Raw genomic sequence first — 16,218 nt, forward strand, 5'->3', positions numbered from 1 at the left:
CTTGCAAAAGCATATATAGAGTATGCCACAATTTTATTAAAATAGTAAATTGTGTGTACATGAATTACCATGGAAAAATATCCAGAAAGATATAAATTAAAACGTTACTAATGGTTGTCTCTTGGTGATGAAATTACAGACAATTTGCACTTGATTTTTATACCTTTCTCTGTTGTTTGTATTTTCCAATAAATCAACTAAGCAATTTTTTATTGATGATGGAAATAAAGCCTGAGCAACTGGGGTAAATTTCCATGAAAATCTCGAGCCACCCCTTCCACAGTGTTTCCTAATCTGAAAGTATAATTTCCTGCTTCAGTTTATAGTACTGCAGAGGTAAATAAAGGGACTAACAAAAGAGATGTATCTTTTTACAAACCGTAAAAGTTCCATTTCACTGGTGAAAAATTCTCTCTTCTCCTATCCCTTAGGCACCATATTAAGGCTCCATATGGAAGCAGGTAAAAAGGACTGCAAAGGCACAGTCTCTGAAGGAGGTAGGCCAATACATCCTTTTTTGCTTGTATTACTCCCCCCTCAACCCAACCCCTACATGCTGGTGCATTTGCTGTGGTCAGAATAGGGTGTCAGAGCTAAAGAAATGGTCACTGAGGCTAAGCGTAGACAGGGAAGGAGAGGGTGAGCAGGCTGAGAAGATATAGGCCTTTCATGGACTAAGTGATGACCACAAATCTCTGTCTCTACATTTATGGTCCAGGTCCTGATTATCTCCTATGGAGCAATTAGTGCACTGTCTGCAGCTTTCTCTGGGGATAGTCTTCTTTAGTCCTTAATATTGCTGTCAAACCTACTTCAACTGCTGTTACAAGGAACCAGAAACACGTGTTTGAAGCCTAGCATTACCACTTAATACCTATGTAATTTTTGGACAAGGAACTGAATTCTCTAAAATTTTGATTTCCTCATCTGCAGAGCAGGGATTATACTATTCTCATGAAGAGTGAGGTGGCATAAGCAGAGCACCTAGCATTATGCTTGGCACATAGCATTCCAGAAATGAAAATTAAGCCATTCCATGTATATTAAAGCAAAGCAGGTATTATCCTCCATTGAACGTAAGTTGGTTGACCATATAATTTACCAAGCAAATGAGATCACTTTTGAGAGTGAAGGCAGGGGTCCGGAGGTGAGATGGTGGGGAGGACCTTTATATATGCAGATGCAAGATATAATCTGGGAACTGACTTGGGCAAATTGAGATGGATGATTGTTTTGGTTTTGAGGTTCTTAATTTGATCCTCTTGCACTGTACAATGTTCACAATGGTTGATCCTTTTCTATCAGCACTGAATCTGGATGACTTTCTAATGGAACATGGGTTGGGAGAATCTGACCATTCTCTGAATACACATCCGTTGTGTATGGATGTAGCATTACTATTATTTGCTTGCATGTCAGTGTTCCCATGTGTGTTATGTGACTTTACATCCCTGGTGCCTAGCATATTGTACATGCTCTATAAATGTTTATTGAATTTATGAGCAGATGCCCTGGAGCTATTAGTCTCAGATGCCAGGAAATGGCTCCTGCACTTTCAGGGTGGTTCCTGGCAGTGAGCCCAGCTTTCGAGTAGTTGGATAATTGCACTCTGATGGTCAGCCCAAGGCAGCAACAATCATCTTCACTGCCTGTTGGGTAAAGAATAGAGGTTGCCGACTGCTGTTCCCCATAGGGTGTACTGGGAATTTCTGAGGTGGGTAGGATACTACTTGGCCTTCTGGGCATCCTATTGTATCACTCTTCTTTGCTGCCAGATCACGTGTTGTCCACCAGACCCTGAGCTCTTTGAGAGAAAGCACCAACCAACATTATCTTATCTATGCTTGTATTCCCAGCTCTTACCGAATTGTGCCCAGCACAGAGCTCATTCAGTATTTGTGGACAGAATAAATAAAAATGGTAATAAAATATTTTAAAAGAATCAAAATAAATGGGAAGAGTATTGTAACTTGCCATGTGACTTTAGAAAATTCACTTATCATCTTTGGGCCTCATTTTCACTATCTATAGGATGGGAATAATAATGCCTCACAGTGCGGCATCATGTATGCCAATCATTATAATAAAGTTGTGAGCACTATTAGTAGAATAAATCTGTCAGTCATAATGGATATGCTATTGACTTTGGATACAGGTGAATCAGAGTTCAAGTGGAGTCTATCTACCTTTTAACTGTTAGATATTGAACATCTACTTAGCTTCTTTAAGTCTGCTATGAAGATTAAGCTAGCAGTTATGAAAATAAGGTGGTATTGTCTATTGTTTAATGAATAAAAGATATTATTATTCACTTCTCATTACTTTGAGGTCTTAGAATTTTATGATTTTGTTCCTATTATCTACAAAAACTGTAAAATAAGAGAACTACTAACATTCGTATTCACCATTAGAAAACTAGGAAAATTTATTAGGTTTTGATTATTGGGAATTGAGAATGAATTGATAGATACTGTGCATAGAAACCAATAATAGCTAAAGGTTGTGTAATGCTTTATGGTGCACAAAGTACTTCTACAACCACAAGATTCACAATGCTGGAATAAACTATGGGCTGTTGGTAGGTCTCCATGCATTGCTGTGGATTGCATTTATTCCTCACCATATTACTTGGGAGTTCCCATGAACACAAAAAGCCATGTGTAACTCATTTACCTGGCTGATTTAAGAGGAGTTTGATAGCTTCCAAAAGTTTCCACTCTCTTTCTTAGCCAGAAAATCAGAATGCAGGTGCATCAGAGAGACTGGAGGGAGTTTAATGTAGATTTGTTGGGTGGGGGAGAATATTTGGAGAAACACTTGCTATAAATCTGTGTGTGTGTGCACGCGTGTGTACATAGGCATCTCTGTCTATATACCAAACATGAGAAAGGTAATGGCATGAGGAAAGCGCTTCCTGAATCCAGTGAGAGAGAAACTGACAAAGTGAAGCATGACCATTTATTCTGAGCCATGGAAGAATTTCAAAGCAAGTGCTTCGAACTGTTTTCTCTCCAGTCTTTAGAAGTCTCTTATTTGCTAAGCCTACTAAGTAAATAGGTCCACTTATTCTCAATCAGAATTTATGAACCCTTCTCAACCATAACACTTTATATGTCCACATGCTACTGTATTATGATCTTGATTACTTTTCTTAGCTCACAGTTTCTATTTCAAAAATCTCACTCCAATTATTCAGTGTTTACTCAGAACTGGTCTTTAAGCACGAATAAATAATTCAGAGCTCATTTTCATGTATCCATTCATCTCTGTAGATGGGATGCTGAGAAAAAATTCTAGAGCTACATACACATTTTGAAAACATAAGTAAGCTATATTTCACACTCATAATCCCATTCTTAGTCCGGAGGCATGAACACTTCCAGTCAGCTGACACAGATTTCTGTACCCTAGAAAGTTAAAAAAAATGTTAAGGGTTTTAGAGGGACAGAAGTCTTTCCGAAAGCAAGTAAGTACATTCTCTGGATTATAGAGACTGAAGATTTTCCCCCTGAAACTGTGGCTTCTCTGGGCAAACTCTCAACATCACACAGTGAAGCAATTGGAAGGTCTGCAGTTTGCAGCTTGTGTCTAGTTTATACCCACAACTTTCTATTTTACCCTTGAAAATAGCTACCTTTCTGACATAATTATCTCTTAAGCATTTATGACTTATTTTGATAGCACTCTATCTCAAAAGGACTGATGAGAAGTTTGGAAAAACATTGTATCTTTTTATAAGGTATAAATATGTAATTGTAATAATATTGTGATATTTGCCTAACACTTACATGATTGTAACTAATGCATTTGTCAAACCATTCACTTGTAGAAAAAAATAATGAACAATTATTGTCAAATAGGAATTGAAGTGACTGTTGATGAGAAAAAGGATAAAATGGTTTATCAGTATTTAACTCTATCTATCATCTACCTATCTATTTATCTATCTACTTATCTATCTACTTATCTACCTATCTGTCATCTACTCATATTCCAAATGTTCAGAAAGGCCAAAAGACCCTTTTCTTGCAAAAATGGACTGAATGAATTAGGAATAACTGCGGACAATTTAATGTTATTACATACAGTTGTTTAGGCTGAAAGGAAAGGTGTTGGGGGCTTTCTGCGCCATGTAATGTAGTGCTGGAAAGAGTAACACAGCTGGGTTTGGTAATTAACACCTGTACTATAAGTAGCAGGTGAGTAAAACCTGGACCCAGTGCCAGGGGAAATGACCTGAGGCAGCTTTTAGGTTAGAGAGTGATTAACATAATCCTAGCTAATAAAAGAGTAATATGCAAATTGACCATACCTCTGCTACACCCACAAGCCACGCCCACCATCCAATCAGGAGTGAATATGCAAATAAACCCAACCAAGATGGCTGTGGCCACAAAGAGCAGGAGGTTTCCCCAGCAATGGAGGAAGCCAAGCTTTCTGCATACCCTGGCAGGCCCAGGCCTCCACTCCAGACTACAAAGTTTCAATTATAGAAGATAAATAAAGCCCAACAGAAATGGTGGCAGCCATGGGGCTCGAGAGAGCAGGAGGCTAGGGTTGCCCCCGGCGATGGAGGAAGCCAAGCTTTCCGCATACCCTGGCCTGCCTTGGCCTCTGCTTAAGGCTACGAAGTTTCAATTATAGAAGATAAATAAATCCTAACAGAAATGGCTGCCGCCATGGAGGGAGCAGAAGGCTTGGCTCCGCTCCAGGCTACAAAGTTTCAATTGTAGAAGATAAATAAATCCCAGATACCAGGGCCTCCAGCTTGGGTCGCCGGGGGTGTGGCCAGCCTGCAAACCACCACAGGCCCCTCACCCAGGCCACCCCATGCCCCAAGGGAACCCCCACCCTGATCTGGGACACCCTTCAGGGCAAACCAGCTGGCCCCCACCCATGCACTAGGCCTCTATCCTATCTAATAAAAGAGCAATATGCAGATTGACCATCACTCCAACACACAAGATGGCTGCCCCCATGTGGTCAAAGATCCTGCCCCCATGTGGACACAAGATGGCCACCACAAGATGGCCTACAAGGGAGGGCAGTTGTGGGCGATCAGGCCAGCAGGGGAGGGCAGTTGGGACGGACCAGGCCTGCAAGGGAGGACAGTTGGGGATGACCAGGCCAGCAGAGGAGGGAAGTTGGGGGTGACCATGCCTGCAGGGAAGGGCAGTTGGGGGGGGGGAGGGACCCAGGCCTACAGGGGAGAGCAGTTGTGGGGGACCAGGCCTGCAGGGGAGGGCAGTTATGGGTGACCAGGCTGGCAGGGGAGGGAAGTTAGGGGCAAACAGGCTGGCAGGGGAGCAGTTAGGCATCAATCAGGCTGGCAGGGGAGTGGTTAGGGGGTGATTAGGCTGGCAGGCAGAAGCGGTTAGGGGCAATCAGGAAGGCAGGCAGGCGAGCAGTTGGGAGCCAGCAATCCTGGATTGAGAGAGGGATGTCCGACTGCCCATTTAGGCCCAATCCCTAAACAGGCAGTCGGACATCCCTCGAGGGGTCCCAGATTGGAGAGGGTGCAGGCTGGGCTGAGGGACACACACCCCCGTGCACGAATGTCATGCACCGGACCTCTAGTCCTATATAATAAGAGAGGAATATGCTAATTATCCCGTAACATCACTACCAGATCAGCAGGCTGCATCCCCACACTCTGCTCAGGCAACTGCAAGGCCCAGGGTAGCATAGGATACAATAGGAGGGGATAAGAAAGGAGAGAGAGAGGAAGGCAGGCCTGCATGCAGATGGGCCTAGAAGAGAAACAGAAATACAGAAAGGGAACAAGCAGGCGAAGGGCAGGACGCAGGTGGCACCGAGCGGGGAGTTCTGCCCAGTGTGGCCATTGGCAGGTCCCCAGAAAGAGGGGTGGAGGGTCTGAGGCCTTTCGGGTGGAGGCGCTCCTGCTTTGCAGCAGCAGTGCCCGGGGCCGTGCTGGCCTTGGCCACCCTCTCTGGGCTGGGTGTCCCGGGCAGGGAATGGGAGCAGGGCAGCGGTGGGGAGGCTGGGGAAGGGGGGCCAGCAAACACCTGGCCAGGGCTGAGCCCTGGGCTGGGGGTTAACACCACCCCCCAACAGAAGCTTTAAGGAGGAAAGGAGGGCTCCTTCCTCTTGCTCACACACACCCCTGCCTGGGCCTCCTCTCTCTCCGGCTCCATTTTCTCCATTGCGGGGGGCTGGGGTCTCCTGTGGGGGGCCCAGCCAGTACCCCAGGTCTCCCTTCAGAACCTGGGTGAACCCCCGGGGGAGCCAGGAGACAGAGAGATGGGCGGGGGTCGGGATGGAGGGAGCAGTGGCCCCAGTGAGTTTGGGGGGAAGTAACCAAGTGGGGGAGGGGCGAAATAGGGAGGGGGCCTCAGGGCCCCCCCCACTATGGGGGAGTGGCTGCTGGGGCCGCCCCCTCCAGGTGGGGGCTTGAGGGGCCTGGGGCTGGTGGGTGGGGAGCCTCCCGGTAGGGGTGGCGGGGGGCGGGAGTCCCGGGAGGCTGAGGGAAGCAAGACATCGGGGACATTGTGCAGCAGATAATGACCATCACAAAGCAGAGCCTGGATAAGGCCCAGGACAAGAGACACGCCCAAAATGCTACCCAATGAAGCCAGCTCTCTTTAGTGCCCTGGGTGAGATCAATGAGAAGAAAGGCTTCAGCATCCGAAGCTCCCAGGAGGAGGGGCTGGTGGACCCCCAGCTTATGCGCTTGGACAACATGCTTCTGGCAGAAGGTGTGGCTGGGCCTGAGAAAGAGGGGGGTGGCGGGGCTCAGCAGCAGCAGCTGCAGCCACAGCAGCTTCTGGGGGCGGCGTGTCCCCTGACAACTCCATCGAACACTCAGACTATCGCAGCAAACTTGCCCAGATCCGCCATATCCAGCACTCGGAGCTGGAGAGGTATGAGCAGGCATGTAATGAGTTCACGACCCACGTCATGAACCTGCCGAGGGAGCAGAACCGCATGCGGCCTGTGGCACCCAAGGATGGTGAGCATCATCCACCGTAAGTCCAGCGCCATCCACATGCAGCTCAAGCAGAGCACCTGTGAGGCCTTCATGATCCTGCGCTCCCGGTTCCTGGATGCCAGACGGAAACGCCGGAACTTCAGCAAACAGGCCACTGAGGTCCTAAATGAGTATTTCTATTCCCACCTAAGTAACCCGTCTCCCAGGGAGGAGGCTAAGGAGGAGCTCGCCAAGAAGTGTGGCATCACCGTCTCTCAGGTCTCCAACTGGTTTGGCAACAAGCGGATTCGCTATAAGAAAATATCGGAAAGTTTCAAGAGGAGTCGAACATCTATGCCATCAAAACCACCATGTCTGTCACCGAGGAGGACCACAACCGCACCAGCTCCCCGACACCCCCTTCCTCCGCAGGCTCTGGCAGCTCTTTCAGTCTTTCAGGATCCAGAGACATATTTCTGGGGATGCCTGGGCTCAAAGGAGATGCCTACCCTGCTTCCCAGGTGGAATCACTCCGACACTCCATGGGCCCAGGGGGCTACGGAGATAACCTCGGGGGAGGCCAGATGTGCAGCCCTCGGGAAATGAGGGCAAATGGCGGCTGGCAGGAGGCTGTGACCCCGTCCTCAATGACGTCCCCAACAGGACCAGGGAGCATTCATTCTGACACTTCCAACTGATCTCACCCCTCAGGGCCACAGGGTGGGGGCTCACGAGGTGACTCTTGATGAGAGGACAAAGGCATCCAGAGGACAAGCCCCAGACACAGGAGAAGCACAAGATGGAGAAGAGCAAATGGGGTTGCCCTACCCCAGCTGACTCAGTGCTGGGGTTGCTGACTACATGGCAAGGAGAAAGGGGTTCCCTAAGGGGAAGGTAGGGTCTGTCTCTCCTTTTTTCCCTTCTTTTCAATCTTTTTCTCTCCCCATTTCTTACACAAAAACACACCCAGAACCCTATCTTTCAGATTCTCTCTCTCATAGACACATACACAGCTATTCTGTTTCTCTCTCTCATAGACACATACACAGCTATTCTGTTTCTCTCTCTCATAGACACATACACAACTATTCTGTTTCTCTCTCTCATAGATACATACACTATTGTTTTTCTATAGACACATATATATACATTCTCTCTCTCTCTCAGACACATATACGACTATTCTCCCTCTCTCCTCTCTCTCTCTCTCTCTCTCTCTCTCTCTCTCTCTCTCTCTCTCTCTCTCTCTCTCTTCCTTTCTCTCTGGTTTCACCCATTCTCTCTCCCTCACCCCTTATGTGCTCTGGGATCTGTGGAGACGCCAGACTTGCCCTACCTACCAGAGATGCCAAAAATGGGGACACAACTTCTGGACAGATGACCTGGCCATGCCCCCGGGCCTCCCACTCCTCCCCCTCCAGACGGCTGTATTATCTCATATGCAGCTCATCTTAAACCAAAAGAATTGCTCGGTGAAAAAAAAAAAAAAAAAAAAAAAAGGAAGGAGGGAGGGAAGAACTTTATAAAGGAGTCAGTAGACAGCAGAGTTAAAGAAGGAAAGAGGATGTATGATTGAACTGTAGGAGCTATAATGAAAATCAAGTATAGTTGTGTACTGGGGACAGATTTTAAAAGTAGGAGTCAGAAAAAAAAAGATAAATGACAGTGAATAATTAGGCAGGTAGATAGATAGATATTAAAACAGTGGAAGTAAGTAGAGAAGAATGTATGGGAAAGGTAGGATGAGAATGAAAGAGGGAGGTAAGAAAAGTTTTAAAGGGAAACCGGTAGAGCTTAAAAGGAGAATGGGAAGAAGGAAAAAACGGGGGAGGGAGCAAAGCAGGTCTGAGGGAGGAAGTGAAGAAAAAAAAATTAAGGTGGGAAGGAAGGAAAAGGGGAAGGAGGGCAGGGGTAAAGATAAAGGAAAGAAGGAATGTGGGGAGGGAGGGAAGGTAGGAGAAAGATGGGAAGAAGGATGATGGAACAGAAGTAGGAAATGAGGAAAGAAAAGTTTATAAATGATGAGTCAGTAGGAAAAAGTGTTACATAAAGGAGGGAGAAAAATTGTGTGAGAGGGAGAAATCAATAAGGAAGTCAAATACAATTGTGTGTGAAGGGGATAAGATTAAAAAAGAAAGTTAATAGGGGCGACCAGGCTGTCAGGGAAGGGCAGCTAGGAGGATCAGGCTAGCAGGGGAGGGCAGTTAGAGGGATCAGGCAGGCAGGCAGAGTGGTTAGGGCAGGCAGGCAGGTGAGCGGTTAGGAGCCAGAGGTCCAGGATTGCGAGAGGGATGTCCAACTGCCAGTTGGATATCCCCCGAGGACTCCCGGATTGGAGACAAATTTCATGCACCGGGCCTCTAGTCTTAAATAATATGGGTTATAAATGACATATGCAATAGTTTTTCAATTTTAGTCTGCCATGAGGGTGCTGCATCTTTTACCACTTTCCAGAGCCTGCATGTTGACCAGAGATCTCTCCGTTGATAGTGCACAGTTCAAGTGAGGAACATAAGACAGACAAGCTTTTTCTGCAGAGTCAAAGTGAAACTACATCCTATTTATCCCCTATGTCAGCTTTGTCCAAGGGAACTATCTGCGACGATGGAAATGTTCCTGTGTTGTTCAGCAAGGTAGCCACTAGCCACATGTGGCTACTGAGCACTTGAAATATGGTCTCATGGACTGAGGAACAGAATTTTCATCTTATTCCATTTTAATTTAAAGTTGAATAGCCACATATGGCTAGTAGCTATGGCATTTGTGCAGCCTTGGATTCAAGCTCTTAACTTTCTCCTCCGAGGGTATTTTTCTGAATGTTTTATTATTATCAGGTGTCAGACCTTTAAAGCCTAAGCCAGTACTAAAACCCATGCTCCTGTCACTCAAACTACTGAAGAACCTCTTACTTAGGGTCCCTCCACTTTTGTCAACTACTGTTTATGTTGATTAATAAATAAATTACTATTTGGGACCTCTTATCTCTAATGGTGGTCATAATAACACTTCAAATTCCCAGTGGTTCAAAACATTTTTTTTTCCTTTATCTCTCTCTCTCTCTTTATTTTTTGAGTAAGAGTCTTTATAATCAAGTTAATTATTTTTCATCAGTTATAAGTGTCTAGGACTTGGCTTTGTCATTTTTTCCCCATAAATTAAATAAACTTTTAAAAGTCATTTTAATAAGTAAGTGCTCACTGTGTAGATTTAATTGTTCTACTCTCCACTTATTTTTCCTTTGTATCCTACTTCGGGTTTGTAGACCATCATCTACATGTACCTGATAACCACTCTCAAGGCCACTGAGCCTTCTTACAAATTCAGATTTTATTCCAGAGAGCTGCAAGAGAACCGAGAAAATATAGTAACAAGATCCCAGATTCTTTAAGATTTTTAAATATAAATAAAATATGAAATTTGAATTAATATACTCATGCCCAGGTGATTTCTCCCTTGTTCACAAAGCATGGGGTCATTTTCTCGTCTCTAATAGGTAGTTCAAAGCAGAATGCAGAAAAGGAGTCTGCCTGCTCTAAGACAGGAATGTCTCATCTTTATAGTGAATTCTAAATCTCAATTCTGTAATTAGTTGGAGTGGGTAAAATTTTAAAACAATTCCTATAACACCCTGCTAGAGGAAATGATGATATAAGAGGCAACTGTAATTTTAAAAGGTTCTCAGCCCAATGCATCAAACCTGAAACTTTTCTTTGTACTATGTTGTTATCCCTTGGAAGTGTTACAAAGTGAGCTTCAGATCAAAGGAAGTAGAAAGCACAGCTCCAAACTCAGGTATTTCTTTATATATATATAATTGATTTTTTACAGAGAGGAAGGGAGAGGGATAGAGAGTTAGAAACATCGATGAGAGAGAAACATCGATCAGCCGCCTCCTGCACACCCCCTACTGGGGATGTGCCCGCAACCAAGGTACATGCCCTTGACCGGAATCGAACCTGGGACCCTTCAGTCCACAGGCCGACGCTCTATCCACTGAGCCAAACCGGTTTCGGCCAAACTCAGGTATTTCTTGATGCGGATGCACGCCCTCTAGCCAGGCCAGCCATCTACCTCTGTGTTATTAAATCACGCAAACATTACTAATAGTTCAGAGTTTCCTAATTTATGTTATTGATGCCAGAGTATGGACTCCAGCTTCCATACAGCATTTGTCTATGTGAATATTTTAACTGCCAACATTTTGATATTGAATCATTAATTTCTCCCATTTCTAACAAATAAGATGACTTAATGAAATTACATATGCTGGACCCAATATTAAAAGTCCACTTATGTTCATGTGTATGTATATCAGTGTTTATAGTGATGGAAAATATCCAGAAAGCTGGGCTGAAGTCCTATAAACACCAAAATGTTTCTCTTAAATAAGTCCATTTTGGGAAAAGCTCTGTCACATGGTTCTTACACATAATTACCTCTGGACTGCTGCATTCACATCTGGCCTGAGCCCCCATGAGGTGGGGACTGGTTTTTACTGTAACCTGATGGCAATTTGCCCATGTTTTTTAGTCGGCAAATGCAGTTGGCTCATATTTTGAGTCAATGGGTTGGAATATAACCATACCTCTCCCCCTGCTCCAGGGACATGGCAGGGGTGGCACACACACAGGTGTGTGTGTGTGTGTGTGTGCATAAAGAGAGAGAGAGAGAGAGAGAGAGAGAGAGAGAGAGAGAGAGAGAGAGAGAGAGAGAGAGAGAGAGAGAGAGAGATTGTGTATGGTGCTGGGAAGAAGGAAATGTATAAGAAAATACCTGCTCCTGCTACTCCGTGATTTAACTTTTTCTAGAACTGGATTTCTTATTGCCCTCAGAGCAGTATTTCAATGCCCCAGAAGGAAATGAGGACAAAATGTAAACACCAAGTTGTCCAAAACTAAAACTGACAACATTAAGAGTGGGAGGGGTGTGCTTCATATTCTAACCTTGTTAATTATCAGTCCGATTGTTTCACAGAATAGACTCCTCACTCCATACAGACTGCAGCTTAGATACCCAGATAACTGTGGCTATGGACTTAAGAGAAACCAAAGGTGAATTTTCTTTCCACATCCTCTGATGAGCCTGGAGAAAATGGGCATAGTAAACAGGGCAGGGAAATTCTTACAAAAATGAATTCCAACAGCTACATGAAATGATTGCTGTATATTGTGTTTGCTTCTTTTAGATTCATAATAAATGTTCATTATAGTTTAAAAAGTGATAGGACATCTGGCTGGTGTGATGTTCAGTGGTTGAACGATGACCCATGAACCAGGAGGTCACAGTTTGATTCCCTGTCAGGGCACGTGCCAGGGTTGCTGCTTGGTTACCAGTAGGGGGTGTTCAGGAGACAGCTCATTGATGTTTCTCTCTCATCAGATGTTTCTCTCTCTCTCCCTCTCCCTTCTTTTCTCTCTCTAAAAACAAAACAAAACACACACACACACACACACACACACAAAAACACATTTTTTAAAGTGATAAAAGACAATTCATATCACAATTTATGTTAGGGGAGTCACTTTTACCCCTTCCTTACTTTTCCATAAATGGGCTCAACTTCTGCCCAGCTTGCTAGAGGGAAGAGTAGTAGAAGACACATCCTGTTTCACCTTCTATTGATGGCTCTTTATTCTCTCCCAAAAGTCAGGAACAGAAACTGAAATACCATCAGAAATCAGGGCAGTTCTTCTTACTCTGTAAGGCCCAGTGCTCTATGGTGTCTGATTCATTCTTCTCTCTCTGAACTCTGGGTTTTAAAACTTTTGCACATGCCTGGTGGAAAGTAGTTACAGCCCTCCCCCAGCTTTGCTGCTGAGTAACCTCCCAGCTTTGCCAGCTTCTGTCAGATGCTCATCACTGTTCTGTGTGAAGGAACACATCCCTGTTGGAGCCAGTTTTTAGAGGAGGATTTGATGTGTAGACATCTAAATAGGAATAAACCACAGCATGTCTAATAATAATTGATGGTAATGAAGTTGTTACTCTGTTTCAGGAAATTGGCAAAGTAAATTACTGGATTATTTTATTAAACCTTGTAACCAGCCTATAAAGCAGGAAGTTGATTGCCCCAATTTACAGGCAAGATAAATGGGGCATGGAGAGGTTAAGGAATATGCTCAAAATGATCTCTTAAGTGCCTTGTAGTTCCTAAATGTGATGGTTTTTAATTAAGCACCACAATATACATAAATCTAACAGGGATAGATTAAATGAGTGAAAATAATAAAAAGCATATTTTATTTATTAATCTCAGGTCATTTTTTGAAAGTGAAAGCCATAGGCAAAAAAAAAAAAAAAGGCCAAAGACATCTCAATGACCATATTTATTAAATTTAAATGCTTATCATTTAAAAAATTGTAACAATGACTAATTAAATAATGTTATATTTAAAATAGTGAGTCAGGCATCCAGAAAACAAAACAAAACACAAAATATCTCCAAGTAGGAAATGTGGAGTTTGTGGTTCAACAAGAAATACCTAGAGAGAGAGAGAGAGAGAGAGAGGAGAGAGAGAGAGAGAGGAATGATTAAAGTTGGATTTCTGAAGTTTGGAAGACATAAGGATTTCCCTGTATGTGTGTATTTCAATGTTATTCCAGTGTTAACACATGTTATGTTGAGAGTAGATTATGATGACGCATTCATGATACTCCATTCATGATATCATTTGAATTTAAAAATGTTCAACTCCGGGGAAATGTTCAGTTAAGCAGTCTTTATTTTCATACTGTATAATAAAACACTCTCCATTACTGGAGGAAAGAATACAGATCAGCAAAGCTTATACATCAGTAGTGAAGCGTCCTTCACAGTTTCACTGCAATGCGCCCCTTTAGTGGATTTGGTGAAAAAACCCCACAAAAACAAATTTCATTTTGCATGTAATAACCAGAGTAAAAGAGCTTGTTCTCACCATCTAAGGATGAAAATTATTACCATTATAGGAAGGCAACAATCATTAAATAAATTAAAAGCATCTTTAAAGTTTTTCCATATACATATATAATATATATTTTTTAAATTGCCACTCACTGTACAAGCATTAAATTCTCAACTAAAACATTTACAGAAACTAAGTGGAAAGCTGAGAGGAAGGCTTGGTTTTTAGAAAAGGGAGACCATTTTGTTACCTACAAACTACATTAAAATACAATTCTCAAGGGGAAAAAAGGCTACACAGAGAAGTCAGACCTACCCAAGATTCCTTATTTAATCTCATATTTAATCTTACATATCAGATGTGCATAGCTGTTCTTTAACCCAACAAGAAGTCAACATCCAGACATTAGTTACTTGTTAGCACAGAGAACAGTGAAAGCAGAAAGACTAAACTGAATAATGTGATTATATAAAATTTTTTGTCAGACTGATAATGGTATTATACACATATGATTGTCTATGAAAATATTAAATGGGCAAGAAGAGTTTTCTCAGAAATATTAAGGTAAAAATCTTATCTTATTGGATAAATGATCACCAGTTAATATGTAGCTAGGTAAATGTAAAAATGCATCTGGAATATTGTAGTTCTGTGATCTGGGAAACCCAATCTTCCAGTTTTAATTCTATTACTCCCAAATCCTGTAATTGTATATTATTTACACAGGTTATGATAAAAAAAAAAAATACGTTGAAAATACTATATTGACACTGGCAGCCCCTGAATTTGAATTCAAGAGAGTGATTTTTGAAAAAAATCATTTTTAAGTGACAGTTTGTGCCTGTGTGTCTCACATCTAGAAGTGGGGGTGGTTGGGAATTGGGGGAGAGAGGGACAGACAGACAGACGTGGACCAGGCAGAGACAAACAGAGATCGTGAGTGAGAGGAGGGGTAGAGGGAGAGACAGACAGATGCATGACTTAGGAAATGGCATTATACCTGTAATTTCTCTTTTCACCACTCCCGCTTTTATATCTGGAGATTTATAAAAAGTCTATGCAATAGTTACACAGACACTAGTACCTAACCAACTATGAAATAGTCACTTAATTTTCAAACTATTTCAAGTAAATTTTTATTAATTAAAGTAATAACTCATTTATTTCAACCCCCACTACTGGAAAGTAATCTTCCTTTATTCTTTGGGACTAAAACGTTTCCTGTTGATACCATAATATGTCCTCAATGTAGTAGTAAAGTGATGGTTACGTGGCCACCCAAAAATAACTACTAGTCAAAAACTACTTTGATTGCCAAGAGACTACACAAACTCTTTCACTATGCTGCGATTTGTCATATAAATTGGCCATTTTAGGGCTTCATTAGTAGTAAGTAGGCACCAATTCCAATTAAGAAAGGCAATAAAGAAACATCTGGATAGAAGAAGACTGAGAAGTAATACTGGGAGTTACTAGAGGTTTGGTTGAACTACATCTAGAAAAAACTAATTAAAAACTTCATCAACCCTACCAATGAAACAGAAATTTTCTTTATTGAAAAATGGTGTGACAGGGATATGGTGGCCACATGCTGGCTTGCTTCTATATATAATTTTGCTTTCAATTTTTTGATAAAATTTTTTTTAAAAAAGTAATTTCATCACCTAGCTCATTTTGAATCTTTAAACTTTATGCTACCAGAACAAATAAGTGAACTGTAAGAAACATAGTAACTCAAGCACCGGAACTTAATTTATTATTTAGAACTGGTGTGTCTCCTTCACGGAGTTAACACACATGGGCACCAACCTCTGTGAATTCCCAAAGTATCAGAGAGCTGCTTTTCATGGTACTCTTCTTTAAACGGGTTTCCAATAAGATAGAAGCACCACTTAATCAGGGAATTCCACACTCCCAGCAGTGAGGCAGAGGATGCTTTGCATCTGGTTTATGAACAGAGATATTTGTAGTGTTTTAAGATCTCATGGTCATCCATTAAATGAAATAGCTAGTATTATAAACCTGACTTTTCAGTACCAGAAGGGCTTTGCTGCTCAGCTAGACAGCCTCTTCATGTTAGACACTAAAGACACATGGCTAACACAGTGTCTTTTACAAAGTAGATGCTTAATAAACATTTATTAGATGATGAACCACCATAGACAGCTATAGTCAGAGACAGAACAAAACTCCTTGTCTTCTAATACTTCACAGCCTCTGAAATAGCTTAGTTGTCTCTCATCAGGTGAGACTGAACTACGATGAGCATTAATTTAACCACAGATATAACATCAACAACAATCCATGGTGTGTAACCATTTCTAAATGTTTTCACATTTGTAAATATAGCCAGTGAAAGATTTTTGAGACAATAAACAAGGGCAAAAAGTATAAAGGAGAATGTTT

At 42.6% G+C, this 16,218-nt stretch overlaps 1 pseudogene across 1 annotated transcript; it reads left to right on the plus strand.

Annotated features, from left to right (window-relative positions):
• The first annotated feature begins 6,369 nt into the window (after positions 1–6,369).
• Positions 6,370–7,626, plus strand: LOC308243674 (pre-B-cell leukemia transcription factor 2-like; annotated as a pseudogene). Its single transcript has one exon. The product of its transcript is annotated as a pre-B-cell leukemia transcription factor 2-like (transcript).
• The last annotated feature ends 8,592 nt before the right edge of the window (positions 7,627–16,218 follow it).

The sequence above is a fragment of the Plecotus auritus genome (genome assembly GCF_963455305.1).
Source record: "Plecotus auritus genome assembly, chromosome: 1".
Classification (NCBI taxonomy): Eukaryota; Metazoa; Chordata; class Mammalia; order Chiroptera; family Vespertilionidae; genus Plecotus; species Plecotus auritus.